This window comes from Leptodactylus fuscus, chromosome 8 (genome assembly GCF_031893055.1).
Source record: "Leptodactylus fuscus isolate aLepFus1 chromosome 8, aLepFus1.hap2, whole genome shotgun sequence".
NCBI lineage: Eukaryota > Metazoa > Chordata > Amphibia > Anura > Leptodactylidae > Leptodactylus > Leptodactylus fuscus.
This window is the reverse complement of record NC_134272.1, coordinates 1,362,581-1,380,271: the sequence shown is the minus strand read 5'-3', so window position 1 is coordinate 1,380,271 and position 17,691 is coordinate 1,362,581.

Below are 17,691 nucleotides of genomic sequence, written 5' to 3'. Positions count from 1 at the left end.
CAGCTCGTTGGTAGTTGTCATGTTTGCTCGACTGATGGACACCAACAGGAACAAACCAAAGGCAACATGATAATAAGGCCAGAACTTCTGGTACTACGCTCTATTTCTGCAGATTCTGGAGAGTCCTTGAACCCCCATAATACTAAGGCAGGACACCCAGGTCTCTATTCTACATGTACAGAGTCCATGGACCCCAATAATACTAAGGCAGGACACCCAGGTCTCTATTCTACATGTACAGAGTCCATGGACCCCAATAATACTAAGCAGGACACCCAGGTCTCCATTCTACCTGTACAGAGTCCATGGACCCCCATAATACTAAGGCAGAACACCCAGGTCTCCATTCTATCTGTACAGAGTCCATGGACCCCCATAATACTAAGGCAGGGCACCCAGGTCTCCATTCTACTTGTACAGAGTCCATGGACCCCTATAATACTAAGGCAGGACACCCAGGTCTCCATTCTACCTGTACAGAGTCCATGGACCCCCATAATACTAAGGCAGGGCACCCAGGTCTCCATTCTACCTGTAGAGTCCATGGACCCCCATAATACTAAGGCAGGACACCCAGGTCTCCATTCTACCTGTACAGAGTCCATGGACCCCCATAATACTAAGGCAGGGCACCCAGGTCTCCATTCTACCTGTACAGAGTCCATGGACCCCCATAATACTAAGGCAGGACACCCAGGTCTCCATTCTACCTGTAGAGTCCATGGACCCCCATAATACTAAGGCAGGACACCCAGGTCTCCATTCTACCTGTAGAGTCCATGGACCCCCATAATACTAAGCAGGACACCCAGGTCTCCATTCTACCTGTAGAGTCCATGGACCCCCATAATACTAAGGCAGGACACCCAGGCCTCCATTCTACTTGTACAGAGTCCATGGACCCCTATAATACTAAGGCAGGACACCCAGGTCTCCATTCTACCTGTAGAGTCCATGGACCCCCATAATACTAAGGCAGGACACCCAGGTCTCCATTCTACCTGTACAGAGTCCATGGACCCCCATAATACTAAGGCAGGACACCCAGGTCTCCATTCTACCTGTACAGAGTCCATGGACCCCTATAATACTAAGGCAGGGCACCCAGGTCTCCATTCTACCTGTACAGAGTCCATGGACCCCCATATTACTAAGGCAGGACACCCAGGTCTCCATTCTACCTGTACAGAGTCCATGGACCCCCATAATACTAAGGCAGGGCACCCAGGTCTCCATTCTACCTGTACAGAGTCCATGGACCCCCATAATACTAAGGCAGATCACCCAGGTCTCCATTCTACCTGTACAGAGTCCATGGACCCCCATAATACTAAGGCAGGACACCCAGGTCTCCATTCTACCTGTACAGAGTCCATGGACCCCCATAATACTAAGGCAGGGCACCCAGGTCTCCATTCTACCTGTACAGAGTCCATGGACCCTCATATTACTAAGGCAGGACACCCAGGTCTCCATTCTACTTGTACAGAGTCCATGGACCCCCATAATACTAAGGCAGGACACCCAGATCTCCATTCTACCTGTACAGAGTCCATGGACCCCCATAATACTAAGGCAGGGCACCCAGGTCTCCATTCTACCTGTAGAGTCCATGGACCCCCATAATACTAAGGCAGGACACCCAGGTCTCCATTCTACCTGTACAGAGTCCATGGACCCCCATAATACTAAGGCAGGGCACCCAGGTCTCCATTCTACCTGTACAGAGTCCATGGACCCCCATAATACTAAGGCAGGACACCCAGGTCTCCATTCTACCTGTAGAGTCCATGGACCCCCATAATACTAAGGCAGGACACCCAGGTCTCCATTCTACCTGTAGAGTCCATGGACCCCCATAATACTAAGCAGGACACCCAGGTCTCCATTCTACCTGTAGAGTCCATGGACCCCCATAATACTAAGGCAGGACACCCAGGCCTCCATTCTACTTGTAGAGTCCATGGACCCCCATAATACTAAGGCAGGACACCCAGGTCTCCATTCCACCTGTACAGAGTCCATGGACCCCCATAATACTAAGGCAGGACACCCAGGTCTCCATTCTACCTGTACAGAGTCCATGGACCCCCATAATACTAAGGCAGGACACCCAGGTCTCCATTCTACCTGTACAGAGTCCATGGACCCCTATAATACTAAGGCAGGGCACCCAGGTCTCCATTCTACCTGTACAGAGTCCATGGACCCCCATATTACTAAGGCAGGACACCCAGGTCTCCATTCTACCTGTACAGAGTCCATGGACCCCCATAATACTAAGGCAGGGCACCCAGGTCTCCATTCTACCTGTACAGAGTCCATGGACCCTCATATTACTAAGGCAGGGCACCCAGGTCTCCATTCTACCTGTACAGAGTCCATGGACCCCCATAATACTAAGGCAGATCACCCAGGTCTCCATTCTACCTGTACAGAGTCCATGGACCCCCATAATACTAAGGCAGGGCACCCAGGTCTCCATTCTACCTGTAGAGTCCATGGACCCCCCATAATTCTAAGGCAGGGCACCCAGGTCTCCATTCTACCTGTACAGAGTCCATGGACCCCCATAATACTAAGGCAGGACACCCAGGTCTCCATTCTACCTGTAGAGTCCATGGACCCCCCATAATTCTAAGGCAGGACACCCAGGTCTCCATTCTACCTGTACAGAGTCCATGGACCCCCATAATACTAAGGCAGGACACCCAGGTCTCTATTCTACATGTACAGAGTCCATGGACCCCCATAATACTAAGGCAGGGCACCCAGGTCTCCATTCTACCTGTACAGAGTCCATGGACCCTCATATTACTAAGGCAGGGCACCCAGGTCTCCATTCTACCTGTACAGAGTCCATGGACCCCCATAATACTAAGGCAGGACACCCAGGTCTCTATTCTACATGTACAGAGTCCATGGACCCCCATAATACTAAGGCAGGGCACCCAGGTCTCCATTCTACCTGTACAGAGTCCATGGACCCCCATAATACTAAGCAGGACACCCAGGTCTCCATTCTACCTGTAGAGTCCATGGACCCCCATAATACTAAGGCAGGACACCCAGGCCTCCATTCTACTTGTACAGAGTCCATGGACCCCTATAATACTAAGGCAGGACACCCAGGTCTCCATTCTACCTGTAGAGTCCATGGACCCCCATAATACTAAGGCAGGACACCCAGGTCTCCATTCTACCTGTACAGAGTCCATGGACCCCCATAATACTAAGGCAGGACACCCAGGTCTCCATTCTACCTGTACAGAGTCCATGGACCCCTATAATACTAAGGCAGGGCACCCAGGTCTCCATTCTACCTGTACAGAGTCCATGGACCCCCATATTACTAAGGCAGGACACCCAGGTCTCCATTCTACCTGTACAGAGTCCATGGACCCCCATAATACTAAGGCAGGGCACCCAGGTCTCCATTCTACCTGTACAGAGTCCATGGACCCCCATAATACTAAGGCAGATCACCCAGGTCTCCATTCTACCTGTACAGAGTCCATGGACCCCCATAATACTAAGGCAGGGCACCCAGGTCTCCATTCTACCTGTACAGAGTCCATGGACCCCCATAATACTAAGGCAGATCACCCAGGTCTCCATTCTACCTGTACAGAGTCCATGGACCCCCATAATACTAAGGCAGGGCACCCAGGTCTCCATTCTACCTGTAGAGTCCATGGACCCCCCATAATTCTAAGGCAGGGCACCCAGGTCTCCATTCTACCTGTACAGAGTCCATGGACCCCCATAATACTAAGGCAGGACACCCAGGTCTCCATTCTACCTGTACAGAGTCCATGGACCCCCATAATACTAAGGCAGGGCACCCAGGTCTCCATTCTACCTGTAGAGTCCATGGACCCCCCATAATTCTAAGGCAGGGCACCCAGGTCTCCATTCTACCTGTACAGAGTCCATGGACCCCCATAATACTAAGGCAGATCACCCAGGTCTCCATTCTACCTGTACAGAGTCCATGGACCCCCATAATACTAAGGCAGGGCACCCAGGTCTCCATTCTACCTGTAGAGTCCATGGACCCCCCATAATTCTAAGGCAGGGCACCCAGGTCTCCATTCTACCTGTACAGAGTCCATGGACCCCCATAATACTAAGGCAGGGCACCCAGGTCTCCATTCTACCTGTAGAGTCCATGGACCCCCCATAATTCTAAGGCAGGACACCCAGGTCTCCATTCTACCTGTACAGAGTCCATGGACCCCCATAATACTAAGGCAGGACACCCAGGTCTCCATTCTACCTGTACAGAGTCCATGGACCCCCATAATACTAAGGCAGGGCACCCAGGTCTCCATTCTACCTGTACAGAGTCCATGGACCCTCATATTACTAAGGCAGGACACCCAGGTCTCCATTCTACTTGTACAGAGTCCATGGACCCCCATAATACTAAGGCAGGACACCCAGATCTCCATTCTACCTGTACAGAGTCCATGGACCCCCATAATACTAAGGCAGGGCACCCAGGTCTCCATTCTACCTGTAGAGTCCATGGACCCCCATAATACTAAGGCAGGACACCCAGGTCTCCATTCTACCTGTACAGAGTCCATGGACCCCCATAATACTAAGGCAGGGCACCCAGGTCTCCATTCTACCTGTACAGAGTCCATGGACCCCCATAATACTAAGGCAGGACACCCAGGTCTCCATTCTACCTGTAGAGTCCATGGACCCCCATAATACTAAGGCAGGACACCCAGGTCTCCATTCTACCTGTAGAGTCCATGGACCCCCATAATACTAAGCAGGACACCCAGGTCTCCATTCTACCTGTAGAGTCCATGGACCCCCATAATACTAAGGCAGGACACCCAGGCCTCCATTCTACTTGTAGAGTCCATGGACCCCCATAATACTAAGGCAGGACACCCAGGTCTCCATTCCACCTGTACAGAGTCCATGGACCCCCATAATACTAAGGCAGGACACCCAGGTCTCCATTCTACCTGTACAGAGTCCATGGACCCCCATAATACTAAGGCAGGACACCCAGGTCTCCATTCTACCTGTACAGAGTCCATGGACCCCTATAATACTAAGGCAGGGCACCCAGGTCTCCATTCTACCTGTACAGAGTCCATGGACCCCCATATTACTAAGGCAGGACACCCAGGTCTCCATTCTACCTGTACAGAGTCCATGGACCCCCATAATACTAAGGCAGGGCACCCAGGTCTCCATTCTACCTGTACAGAGTCCATGGACCCTCATATTACTAAGGCAGGGCACCCAGGTCTCCATTCTACCTGTACAGAGTCCATGGACCCCCATAATACTAAGGCAGATCACCCAGGTCTCCATTCTACCTGTACAGAGTCCATGGACCCCCATAATACTAAGGCAGGGCACCCAGGTCTCCATTCTACCTGTAGAGTCCATGGACCCCCCATAATTCTAAGGCAGGGCACCCAGGTCTCCATTCTACCTGTACAGAGTCCATGGACCCCCATAATACTAAGGCAGGACACCCAGGTCTCCATTCTACCTGTAGAGTCCATGGACCCCCCATAATTCTAAGGCAGGACACCCAGGTCTCCATTCTACCTGTACAGAGTCCATGGACCCCCATAATACTAAGGCAGGACACCCAGGTCTCTATTCTACATGTACAGAGTCCATGGACCCCCATAATACTAAGGCAGGGCACCCAGGTCTCCATTCTACCTGTACAGAGTCCATGGACCCTCATATTACTAAGGCAGGGCACCCAGGTCTCCATTCTACCTGTACAGAGTCCATGGACCCCCATAATACTAAGGACACCCAGGTCTCCATTCTACCTGTACAGAGTCCATGAACCCCCATAATACTAAGGCAGGACACCCAGGTCTCCATTCTACCTGTACAGAGTCCATGGACCCCCATAATACTAAGGCAGGGCACCCAGGTCTCCATTCTACCTGTACAGAGTCCATGGACCCCCATAATACTAAGGCAGGACACCCAGGTCTCCATTCTACCTGTAGAGTCCATGGACCCCCATAATACTAAGGCAGGACACCCAGGTCTCCATTCTACCTGTAGAGTCCATGGACCCCCATAATACTAAGCAGGACACCCAGGTCTCCATTCTACCTGTAGAGTCCATGGACCCCCATAATACTAAGGCAGGACACCCAGGCCTCCATTCTACTTGTACAGAGTCCATGGACCCCTATAATACTAAGGCAGGACACCCAGGTCTCCATTCTACCTGTAGAGTCCATGGACCCCCATAATACTAAGGCAGGACACCCAGGTCTCCATTCTACCTGTACAGAGTCCATGGACCCCCATAATACTAAGGCAGGACACCCAGGTCTCCATTCTACCTGTACAGAGTCCATGGACCCCTATAATACTAAGGCAGGGCACCCAGGTCTCCATTCTACCTGTACAGAGTCCATGGACCCCCATATTACTAAGGCAGGACACCCAGGTCTCCATTCTACCTGTACAGAGTCCATGGACCCCCATAATACTAAGGCAGGGCACCCAGGTCTCCATTCTACCTGTACAGAGTCCATGGACCCTCATATTACTAAGGCAGGGCACCCAGGTCTCCATTCTACCTGTACAGAGTCCATGGACCCCCATAATACTAAGGCAGATCACCCAGGTCTCCATTCTACCTGTACAGAGTCCATGGACCCCCATAATACTAAGGCAGGGCACCCAGGTCTCCATTCTACCTGTAGAGTCCATGGACCCCCCATAATTCTAAGGCAGGGCACCCAGGTCTCCATTCTACCTGTACAGAGTCCATGGACCCCCATAATACTAAGGCAGGACACCCAGGTCTCCATTCTACCTGTAGAGTCCATGGACCCCCCATAATTCTAAGGCAGGACACCCAGGTCTCCATTCTACCTGTACAGAGTCCATGGACCCCCATAATACTAAGGCAGGACACCCAGGTCTCCATTCTACCTGTACAGAGTCCATGGACCCCCATAATACTAAGGCAGGGCACCCAGGTCTCCATTCTACCTGTACAGAGTCCATGGACCCCCATAATAGTAAGACAGGGCACCCAGGTCTCCATTCTACCTGTACAGAGTCCATGGACCCCCATAATACTAAGGCAGGACACCCAGGTCTCTATTCTACATGTACAGAGTCCATGGACCCCCATAATACTAAGGCAGGGCACCCAGGTCTCCATTCTACATGAACAGAGTCCATGGACCCCCATAATACTAAGGCAGGACACCCAGGTCTCCATTCTACCTGTAGAGTCCATGGACCCCCATAATACTAAGGCAGGACACCCAGGTCTCCATTCTACCTGTACAGAGTCCATGGACCCCCATAATACTAAGGCAGGACACCCAGGTCTCCATTCTACCTGTACAGAGTCCATGGACCCCCATAATACTAAGGCAGGACACCCAGGTCTCCATTCTACCTGTACAGAGTCCATGGACCCCCATAATACTAAGGCAGGGCACCCAGGTCTCCATTCTACCTGTACAGAGTCCATGGACCCTCATATTACTAAGGCAGGGCACCCAGGTCTCCATTCTACCTGTACAGAGTCCATGGACCCCCATAATACTAAGGCAGATCACCCAGGTCTCCATTCTACCTGTACAGAGTCCATGGACCCCCATAATACTAAGGCAGGGCACCCAGGTCTCCATTCTACCTGTAGAGTCCATGGACCCCCCATAATTCTAAGGCAGGGCACCCAGGTCTCCATTCTACCTGTACAGAGTCCATGGACCCCCATAATACTAAGGCAGGACACCCAGGTCTCCATTCTACCTGTAGAGTCCATGGACCCCCCATAATTCTAAGGCAGGACACCCAGGTCTCCATTCTACCTGTACAGAGTCCATGGACCCCCATAATACTAAGGCAGGACACCCAGGTCTCCATTCTACCTGTACAGAGTCCATGGACCCCCATAATACTAAGGCAGGGCACCCAGGTCTCTATTCTACATGTACAGAGTCCATGGACCCCCATAATACTAAGGCAGGGCACCCAGGTCTCCATTCTACCTGTACAGAGTCCATGGACCCTCATATTACTAAGGCAGGACACCCAGGTCTCCATTCTACTTGTACAGAGTCCATGGACCCCCATAATACTAAGGCAGGGCACCCAGGTCTCCATTCTACCTGTACAGAGTCCATGGACCCCCATAATACTAAGGACACCCAGGTCTCCATTCTACCTGTACAGAGTCCATGAACCCCCATAATACTAAGGCAGGACACCCAGGTCTCCATTCTACCTGTACAGAGTCCATGGACCCCCATAATACTAAGGCAGGGCACCCAGGTCTCCATTCTACCTGTACAGAGTCCATGGACCCCCATAATACTAAGGCAGGACACCCAGGTCTCCATTCTACCTGTAGAGTCCATGGACCCCCATAATACTAAGGCAGGACACCCAGGTCTCCATTCTACCTGTAGAGTCCATGGACCCCCATAATACTAAGCAGGACACCCAGGTCTCCATTCTACCTGTAGAGTCCATGGACCCCCATAATACTAAGGCAGGACACCCAGGCCTCCATTCTACTTGTACAGAGTCCATGGACCCCTATAATACTAAGGCAGGACACCCAGGTCTCCATTCTACCTGTAGAGTCCATGGACCCCCATAATACTAAGGCAGGACACCCAGGTCTCCATTCTACCTGTACAGAGTCCATGGACCCCCATAATACTAAGGCAGGACACCCAGGTCTCCATTCTACCTGTACAGAGTCCATGGACCCCTATAATACTAAGGCAGGGCACCCAGGTCTCCATTCTACCTGTACAGAGTCCATGGACCCCCATATTACTAAGGCAGGACACCCAGGTCTCCATTCTACCTGTACAGAGTCCATGGACCCCCATAATACTAAGGCAGGGCACCCAGGTCTCCATTCTACCTGTACAGAGTCCATGGACCCTCATATTACTAAGGCAGGGCACCCAGGTCTCCATTCTACCTGTACAGAGTCCATGGACCCCCATAATACTAAGTGTCACGGAGCAAAGGTATACGTCTTCCTCCGGATGGTCTTTTGAATCAACAGGGACGCAAGAGGTCGGGAGACAACAGCAATTTATTGTAATCCACAAAGTTAGTAGCCGGCGGCGGTCACATCAACCGTAATAACAATAAGTCCACAGAAGTCACAATCCAATGATAGCTTTGGTTCCTTGGTCCTGTAACTAAATTCTGGCTCTCTGCAGAGCTGTGCACAGGCCGGCTAACACATACTAACTGCTAGCTATATACTATATACTAAACTGTTACACCTATACCTGGGGGTGGGAAGGGCTGAGCCACAGATCCTTCCCCCCTCACCTATGCCAAGGAGAGCAGACTCCCTGTCTACTATGGACAATGCACCATCCAACATCTTCTTGGAGACACTGATCAGATTATCTCCACCCATTGTCCTCACTAGTTAGAGGTATTTGCATACAATGTGCTAACACACTAGACCCCAATCAGCCAACTACACACTGATGTATATAACAGGTTAGAGAATACATTCCACATGAAATATATATTACACATTGCCTATAGTATAGACTCTAACCATCCCGTGACAACCCCTCCCCCTCTCAAAACATGTGCATGACACAATTGGCCTACACAGGTAAATTGGGGAATGCACATCAGTCTCTATAGCTCATATGTCCTCCTGCCGGGATAACCCATCCGCGTTCTGGTGTTGGTTCCCTCGGCGGTACTGAATGGTAAAGTTGTTGGGTTGAAGGGCTGGCATCTGTCAGAAAATCCGGTCGATCCATGTTGGCGTCTCTCTGAGCTTGGCTTCGGGTCACTGCTCCCACAAAGTGGCACTGTAGATTTCCAACATCGTTGCCTAACAGAACATCGGCCGGCAGCCCGCTCATCACACCAATTGTGCATCGTTTTGGTCCATAACCATAGTCGAGTTCCACGGTAGCTTTAGGAATACGTCTTTGAGTACCCCCTGCCAACTTGATAGAAATGCCAGGACCCTCCTCTAGGGCCTCGGGTCGCACAACTCGGGGGTCCGCTACCGTTAGGAAAGCTCCCGAGTCCCGGAATCCAACAACTGTTCGGCCATCCAGTAGGACCTCCTGCAAGTGCTTCCTCTGAAGGTTTGCGGGATGTGTGGCGGAGGGCTGAATCCCATAGACCCCTGGAGGTGGAACAGATGTGTCATTCATGGAGTCATCTGGAAATGGGGCCAAACTTTCTGTCCTAGGAGTGGTTCCCAGGTAGTGAATAGGCCGGGATGCCACGGTGGCCCGTGCCCCCATGTTAACAGGGCAACTAGCTTGCAAATGTCCAGGCCGCCCGCACCCAAAACATCTGCGCTCTAGCATTCTTCCAGTAGGTCGTTGTCTAGGGACAGGGTTGTTCATAGCTGGAGGCCGATGGGCTGGGGCAGGGGTAGAGGGGGAATTGTAATCCTGAGGCCGGGCACGAAAGGTGGGTGGCTGGATGAAGGGTGTCTGGCGGACTGTGGTAGTTTTCCGCTCCTCTGCAAACAACCTCTTCCACTGCGGCTTGATGGTCAGGCCCTCATCTGCAAGGGAAGCAGCTTGCTCCACTGTGGCTGGGTTCCGTTCCAGCACCCACTCACGGATCTCAGCGGGGCACTGGGAAAAGAACTGTTCCTTAAGTATGACTTGGAGGATCTTATCGACTGTGACAGCCTCCTCTCCTTCTAGCCAGCGCTTGCATGCTTGCTTCAACTTGTGGGCGAACATGTGGAAGGAGCTTCCCCCATTGTAAGACAAAGAGCGGAACTGAACTCGGTAGGTCTCTGGAGTGACTGCATAATACTTCTGCACCGCTCTTTTAATGGCCTCATAGTCCCGCTGATCACTAGGGTCCATGGCTCTGAGAGCTTCCGCAGCCCCATCTCGTAGGTGTCCCACCAGATACCGGACCCAATCCTTCTCTGGGACTTCCATCAGGCGGCACTGGTGTTCGAAGTCCTGAAAATATCCATCAACATCCCCAGCCGCTTCCTCAAAGGTCTTGAAGTGTTTATGGGAGACATATGGTGGTTCTCTCACTGTTGGGCTGGGGGTCGACGTTTGATTATAATTCCTCATAGTTATCTCAGCCATTCGCATTTCATGCGCCATTCTTTCCTTTTCATGCGCCATTCTCTGTTCCTCCTTCTCCGTTTCCTGAGCCCTCTGTAATGCTCTACTCCTTTGCTCTGCAGTTGCTCCTAGCCCCAGCACTGCCAATTCCTCCTCATACAAAACAACCCATCTGCTCTTTTGGGTCTGTACCTGCCACTCCTGTATCTCTACTGTCTCCTGGGGGCAGCCCTCCTCATGGTCGCTTTGCAGGGTCATCTCCTCCAGTGCCTCGATCAGTTGCTCTTTCGTTCTTCCCTGATAACTCAGGTTTAGTTCCCGGGCCCTTACTTGTAGACTTGCCATAGTCCAGTTCCTGTATTCTGAGGTTGTGGCTCCATTAATCGCTGGGCTGCTGTAGTCCATCTCGCTATCCGCTGTTGATCCCACCGCTGCCAACCAGTTGTCACGGAGCAAAGGTATACGTCTTCCTCCGGATGGTCTTTTGAATCAACAGGGACGCAAGAGGTCGGGAGACAACAGCAATTTATTGTAATCCACAAAGTTAGTAGCCGGCGGCGGTCACATCAACCGTAATAACAATAAGTCCACAGAAGTCACAATCCAATGATAGCTTTGGTTCCTTGGTCCTGTAACTAAATTCTGGCTCTCTGCAGAGCTGTGCACAGGCCGGCTAACACATACTAACTGCTAGCTATATACTATATACTAAACTGTTACACCTATACCTGGGGGTGGGAAGGGCTGAGCCACAGATCCTTCCCCCCTCACCTATGCCAAGGAGAGCAGACTCCCTGTCTACTATGGACAATGCACCATCCAACATCTTCTTGGAGACACTGATCAGATTATCTCCACCCATTGTCCTCACTGGTCCTCACTAGTTAGAGGTATTTGCATACAATGTGCTAACACACTAGACCCCAATCAGCCAACTACACACTGATGTATATAACAGGTTAGAGAATACATTCCACATGAAATATATATTACACATTGCCTATAGTATAGACTCTAACCATCCCGTGACACTAAGGCAGATCACCCAGGTCTCCATTCTACCTGTACAGAGTCCATGGACCCCCATAATACTAAGGCAGGGCACCCAGGTCTCCATTCTACCTGTAGAGTCCATGGACCCCCCATAATTCTAAGGCAGGGCACCCAGGTCTCCATTCTACCTGTACAGAGTCCATGGACCCCCATAATACTAAGGCAGGACACCCAGGTCTCCATTCTACCTGTAGAGTCCATGGACCCCCCATAATTCTAAGGCAGGACACCCAGGTCTCCATTCTACCTGTACAGAGTCCATGGACCCCCATAATACTAAGGCAGATCACCCAGGTCTCCATTCTACCTGTACAGAGTCCATGGACCCCCATAATACTAAGGCAGGGCACCCAGGTCTCCATTCTACCTGTAGAGTCCATGGACCCCCCATAATTCTAAGGCAGGGCACCCAGGTCTCCATTCTACCTGTACAGAGTCCATGGACCCCCATAATACTAAGGCAGGACACCCAGGTCTCCATTCTACCTGTAGAGTCCATGGACCCCCCATAATTCTAAGGCAGGACACCCAGGTCTCCATTCTACCTGTACAGAGTCCATGGACCCCCATAATACTAAGGCAGGACACCCAGGTCTCCATTCTACCTGTACAGAGTCCATGGACCCCCATAATACTAAGGCAGGGCACCCAGGTCTCCATTCTACCTGTACAGAGTCCATGGACCCCCATAATAGTAAGACAGGGCACCCAGGTCTCCATTCTACCTGTACAGAGTCCATGGACCCCCATAATACTAAGGCAGGACACCCAGGTCTCTATTCTACATGTACAGAGTCCATGGACCCCCATAATACTAAGGCAGGGCACCCAGGTCTCCATTCTACCTGTACAGAGTCCATGGACCCTCATATTACTAAGGCAGGACACCCAGGTCTCCATTCTACTTGTACAGAGTCCATGGACCCCCATAATACTAAGGCAGGGCACCCAGGTCTCCATTCTACCTGTACAGAGTCCATGGACCCCCATAATACTAAGGACACCCAGGTCTCCATTCTACCTGTACAGAGTCCATGAACCCCCATAATACTAAGGCAGGACACCCAGGTCTCCATTCTACCTGTACAGAGTCCATGGACCCCCATAATACTAAGGGTGCCTTCACACCATGTAACGTGCCGCGTGATCTGGCATGTATACGGCGTGTGAGAGCTTGCGCGCCGTAAAAGCTCCCATTGATTTCAATTGAAATTTCATTTTGAAATTAATGGGAGCTTTTACAGCACGCAAACTCTCACACGCCGTATACGTGGCAGATCACGCGGCACGTTACATGGTGTGAAGGCACCCTTAGGCAGGACTCCCAAGTCTCCATTCCAGCCATCTTTAGTCCTGGCCACCTGTCTCACCGATCATCATGATCTTAGCTGTTGGTGAAGGATGTTTGGGGACGGGGTCCAGAAGAGTGCAGAGTAAGGAGGGTGGCATCTGGGTGAACTTCCCTTATGAGCGTCATGTCTGTCTGTCTCATCCTCCTCCTCCTCTTCCTCATCTTCTTCCTCCTGAAGAAATTATTAAGAAAGAAACAAATTATGAAATTAATGCAAGAAAAAATTGAAGAAACCGACAAACAATCCCAATGTACAAACACATTCCCCCTACGCCCAACCAGCAGCACAACTGGGGTATTTCTGCCCCTATGAGCTGTTAGGACAGGTGGAACTTTTAATTACCTCAGCTTTAACCCCCTATAAGAGGCTGGAAGACCTGCTCCTCCCCCCTGTGTTTTTTCTGTCCTGTGCGGACAGGACAGGTGGAGGGGGGAGAGGTGTTTCAACCTCTTATAGGGGGCACCTCTCCCTCCGCTTTGCAATTTCTTTTACTCCCCTTTCTCCTCCTGTCCGGGGTGTTCACATCCCTCCTCTGTGCCGGCGCTGCTTCGGGTTGGGAGGCGAGGAGGATCTATTCTTCTCTGGCGGCGGAGAGGAACTGTGTTTGCACGGCAGTGTTCCCGGGCGATGGACTTCCGCTTCCGGGTTTGCCGCGCATGCGCAGTGTCAGCCCGGCCGACGATCACCACAAACCGCGGTTTTAGCGGTTTTTCCTCCCCCCTCCTTTTCTAACAGTAGAGGGGGGAGGATTCCTGTCTCCCCAAGCATCGTCCTGACCGCAAGAGGGGCTATTAGACCTAAGTTTGGGGTCTCTTCGGTGAGGGGGCGTCTCTTCATCTCTTCGTCTAAGCCTCACCCCTCTTATTTTACCCGGCCTATTTAAACCTTCCCCCCCCCCCCATCACCAGTTCCTTGCTTGCGTACTCTCTGGGTGCTCAAGCGGTCGGTTTGTCCCCTCAAGCGTATTGTGGTGGTGTAACCGTATTGTTTACAGGGGGTGGGAGGGGGTGCGAGGAAATCCGTTTTCCTATTGGGACGTGAAAAACTTGTGTTTTCTTTCTCCTTAGCATGTCCTCCTCCTCCTCCTCCTCCGTGCTCCCTTCCCGGGGTAAGACGACTTCCAAGAGGAAGCATTTATCTTGCGGTAAATGCAGGATCCCCTTACCCGACGGCTATGAGTACAGACATTGCCGTGGATGCAGAGGCCCCCCATCAGAGGATCCCCCCCTGAGTGATGTGGTCGGCTGGGTAGAAGACTTCGTTCATCAGTCTATGAGAGAAGTTAAAGATACCATTTCCCACTTGGCAAAAAGACCTCGAGATGAAGCCCAGTGACCTCTCTCTCCCCCCTTTGGAGGATCTCCATATTGGGGAGGTGGATGATTCAGAGGAGGAATCCGAGGAAGCGGAGAAATCCATATTTCCACTGGAAAAGATGCCAAGGCTGCTCAAGACCATTCGGTTAAGGGACCGTGAGAGCGGTGAAGGATCTAGCCGAAGATCCAGGTCCTTCAGGGCAAATTCGGATTTAGTCCGTAAAATTGAGGCTGAATGGAGACGGCCGGAAAAAGCGTTCAACTCCATTAAACGCTTTAGATCCTTGTTCCCCATTGCCGAATCTCAGCAGGGAACCTGGGGGTTCCCCCCAAAGGTGGATATGGCCGTGGCTAAACTATCCAGGCGCACGGTAGTACCGACGGAAGACGGATTGAATTTGCAGGATCCTATGGACCGCCGCGTCAAGGGCTCACTGAGGCGGATATATGCAGCCTCCTCTGCCCAGGCTTCGGTGGGCATCTCCGCCAGCGAGGTGGTGTCGGGCCTTCATGCTGAGCTGTCGTCCCTGGCTAGGGACATTGACACCAGAGTCCACCGAGATGACCTTCTATCGGCCATGTCAGATATTAATCTGATGGTAGACCACCTATCAGAGGCTACCTTTTACCAGACAAAGCTGGCTTCTAGGGCAATGGCACTTTCCACCGCGGCCAGACGTCCTTTATGGCTGAAGCCATGGAGAGCCGATAAAACCTCCAAATTTAGTCTGTGCCCCCTCCCCTTCGAGCCTGGGAGGTTATTTGGAAAGGAGTTAGACTGAATCATGGAAGGTCTCGCGGATTCCAAGGGGAAGAATCTCCCTCAGCCCTCCAGCAGCAGAAGACCTTCCTTTCGGGGCCGCGGGTTCCCCAGAAGAGGTTCTACAGGCCAGAGACACCCTAGCCCCCAGGCCAGAGGGAGAGGTCGTGGCGCCTCCCATGACCAGCAGAAGCGCTCATCCTTCTGACTATCTGACCTCCCATCCCCACGCCCCCGCAGCTGTAGGCGGCCAACTCACCCACCATATGGCTTCCTGGATCCGTCATATTCAGGATCCCTGGGTCGTGCAGCTGATCCAGGAAGGATACAGGATAAATTTTATCGCTCATCCTGCAGAGAAATTTATAACAACTCGCCTTTTCAGGGCACCAAACAACTTAATCTAGAGAAGTCCGTCCAGGAGTACGTGGACAAAGCCGCACTGGAACCGTTTCCTCATACAGAACACGGCCAAGGCGTCTACTCTCCAGTCTTCTTAGTTCCCAAGTCATCAGGCGGATGGCGGATGATCATCGATCTCAGATACCTGAATCAATTCATCCACAAGGTACAGTTCCGTATGGAAACCATCAGATCGGTGCTTCCCTTCTTGCAGCCCCGAGATCACTTCGTCACCTTGGACCTAAGGGACGCATACCTCCATGTACCTATTTTTCCAGCTTACAGGAAATTTCTAAGAATTGCTGTATACCTAAACGGAAAGTTGTCTCATTTCCAGTTTACGGCTCCCCCATTCGGCATATCCTCGGCCCCCCCACACCTTCACAAAGGTAGTGGCTCTGGTCACAGCCGCCCTGCGCCTCCAAGGGATCCTCATAGTCCTGTATGTAGACGACTGGCTCCTAAAAGCCCGGTCAAAGGAGGTTCTCGCCACACAACTAGAGACCACAGTGGCTTTACTAAACGAGCTGGGCTGGCTAGCAAACTGGCAAAAGTCAGTAGTAGTTCCATCAACCCGGATCCAATTCCTGGGATTTATCTTGGACTCTCTCAGTATGACGATCTCCCTGCCCTCTCCTCGCAAGGAGAAGATTGGTCGAGTGGCTCATCACATGTCCATTACCCGGAAGGTTACTATCAGGACGGCCATGAAAGTCCTAGGTCTCATGTCCGCCACCATCGAGGCAGTTCCTTGGGCCCTGTGGCCCCGTTACAAAGCGAGATCTTGAGTCTGGAACCACAGGACTTCAGAAGCCTATCCATTTATCTATCAGTACCTGTCGATCACTGGCTTGGTGGTCCAGACCTCCTGGATCCTGTTGACTACAGATGCCTCCCTCACAGGATGGGGAGCACATCTAGGGGAGACCCCGGTACAAGGTACATGGAATCGTCTGGAGAAAATGCGCTCATCCAATTCACTCATCCGTTTGCACCCCACCTTCAGGGACAAGCTATGAAGATAAGGACGGACAACTTAACAGCAGTCCATTACATCAACAAGCAAGGGGGAACCAGATCCCCCTCTCTCCTGCAGGTGACCAACCTAATATTTGCCTGGGCAGAGAAGAATCTGTCCCAGTTGTCGGCAGTTCACATCCGAGGTCGCTTGAACATCCTTGCGGATCAGCTCAGCAGAGGCCTAGTGACGTCAGGCGAATGATCTCTGGATCCGGAAATCTTTCACCATCTTACCGAGATGTGGGGTCTCCCTGAGGTGGATGTGATGGCCACCCAATACAACGCCAAAGTAGAAAGGTTTTGCTCCCTGTACCGGGAAGTCAACCCTTTGGAGTTGGACGCCCTGTCAATACCATGGAGGTTCAGACTGGCGTACGTCTTTCCTCCTATTCCGAAGGTATTGGCGAAACTCAGGCAGGACCAGACTTCGGCAATAGTGATCATGCCGTTCTGGCCAAAAAGGGCATGGTTCACCGACCTTATCCTTATGAGTCGAGGGACCTACTGGAGGTTTCCAACAGTCCTAAACCTGGTAACTCTAAACAGACAGCTCTGCCAGGACCTGGACAGGTTCAACCTCACTGCCTGGAGGTTAACTGCGCCGTATTTGGAGATAGAGGATTGTCCCAGGGAGCGCTAAGGACGCTAGCCCCTTCAAGAGTCAACTAACCGGAGCTACCAGAGGATCGCTCGGATATTCTGAA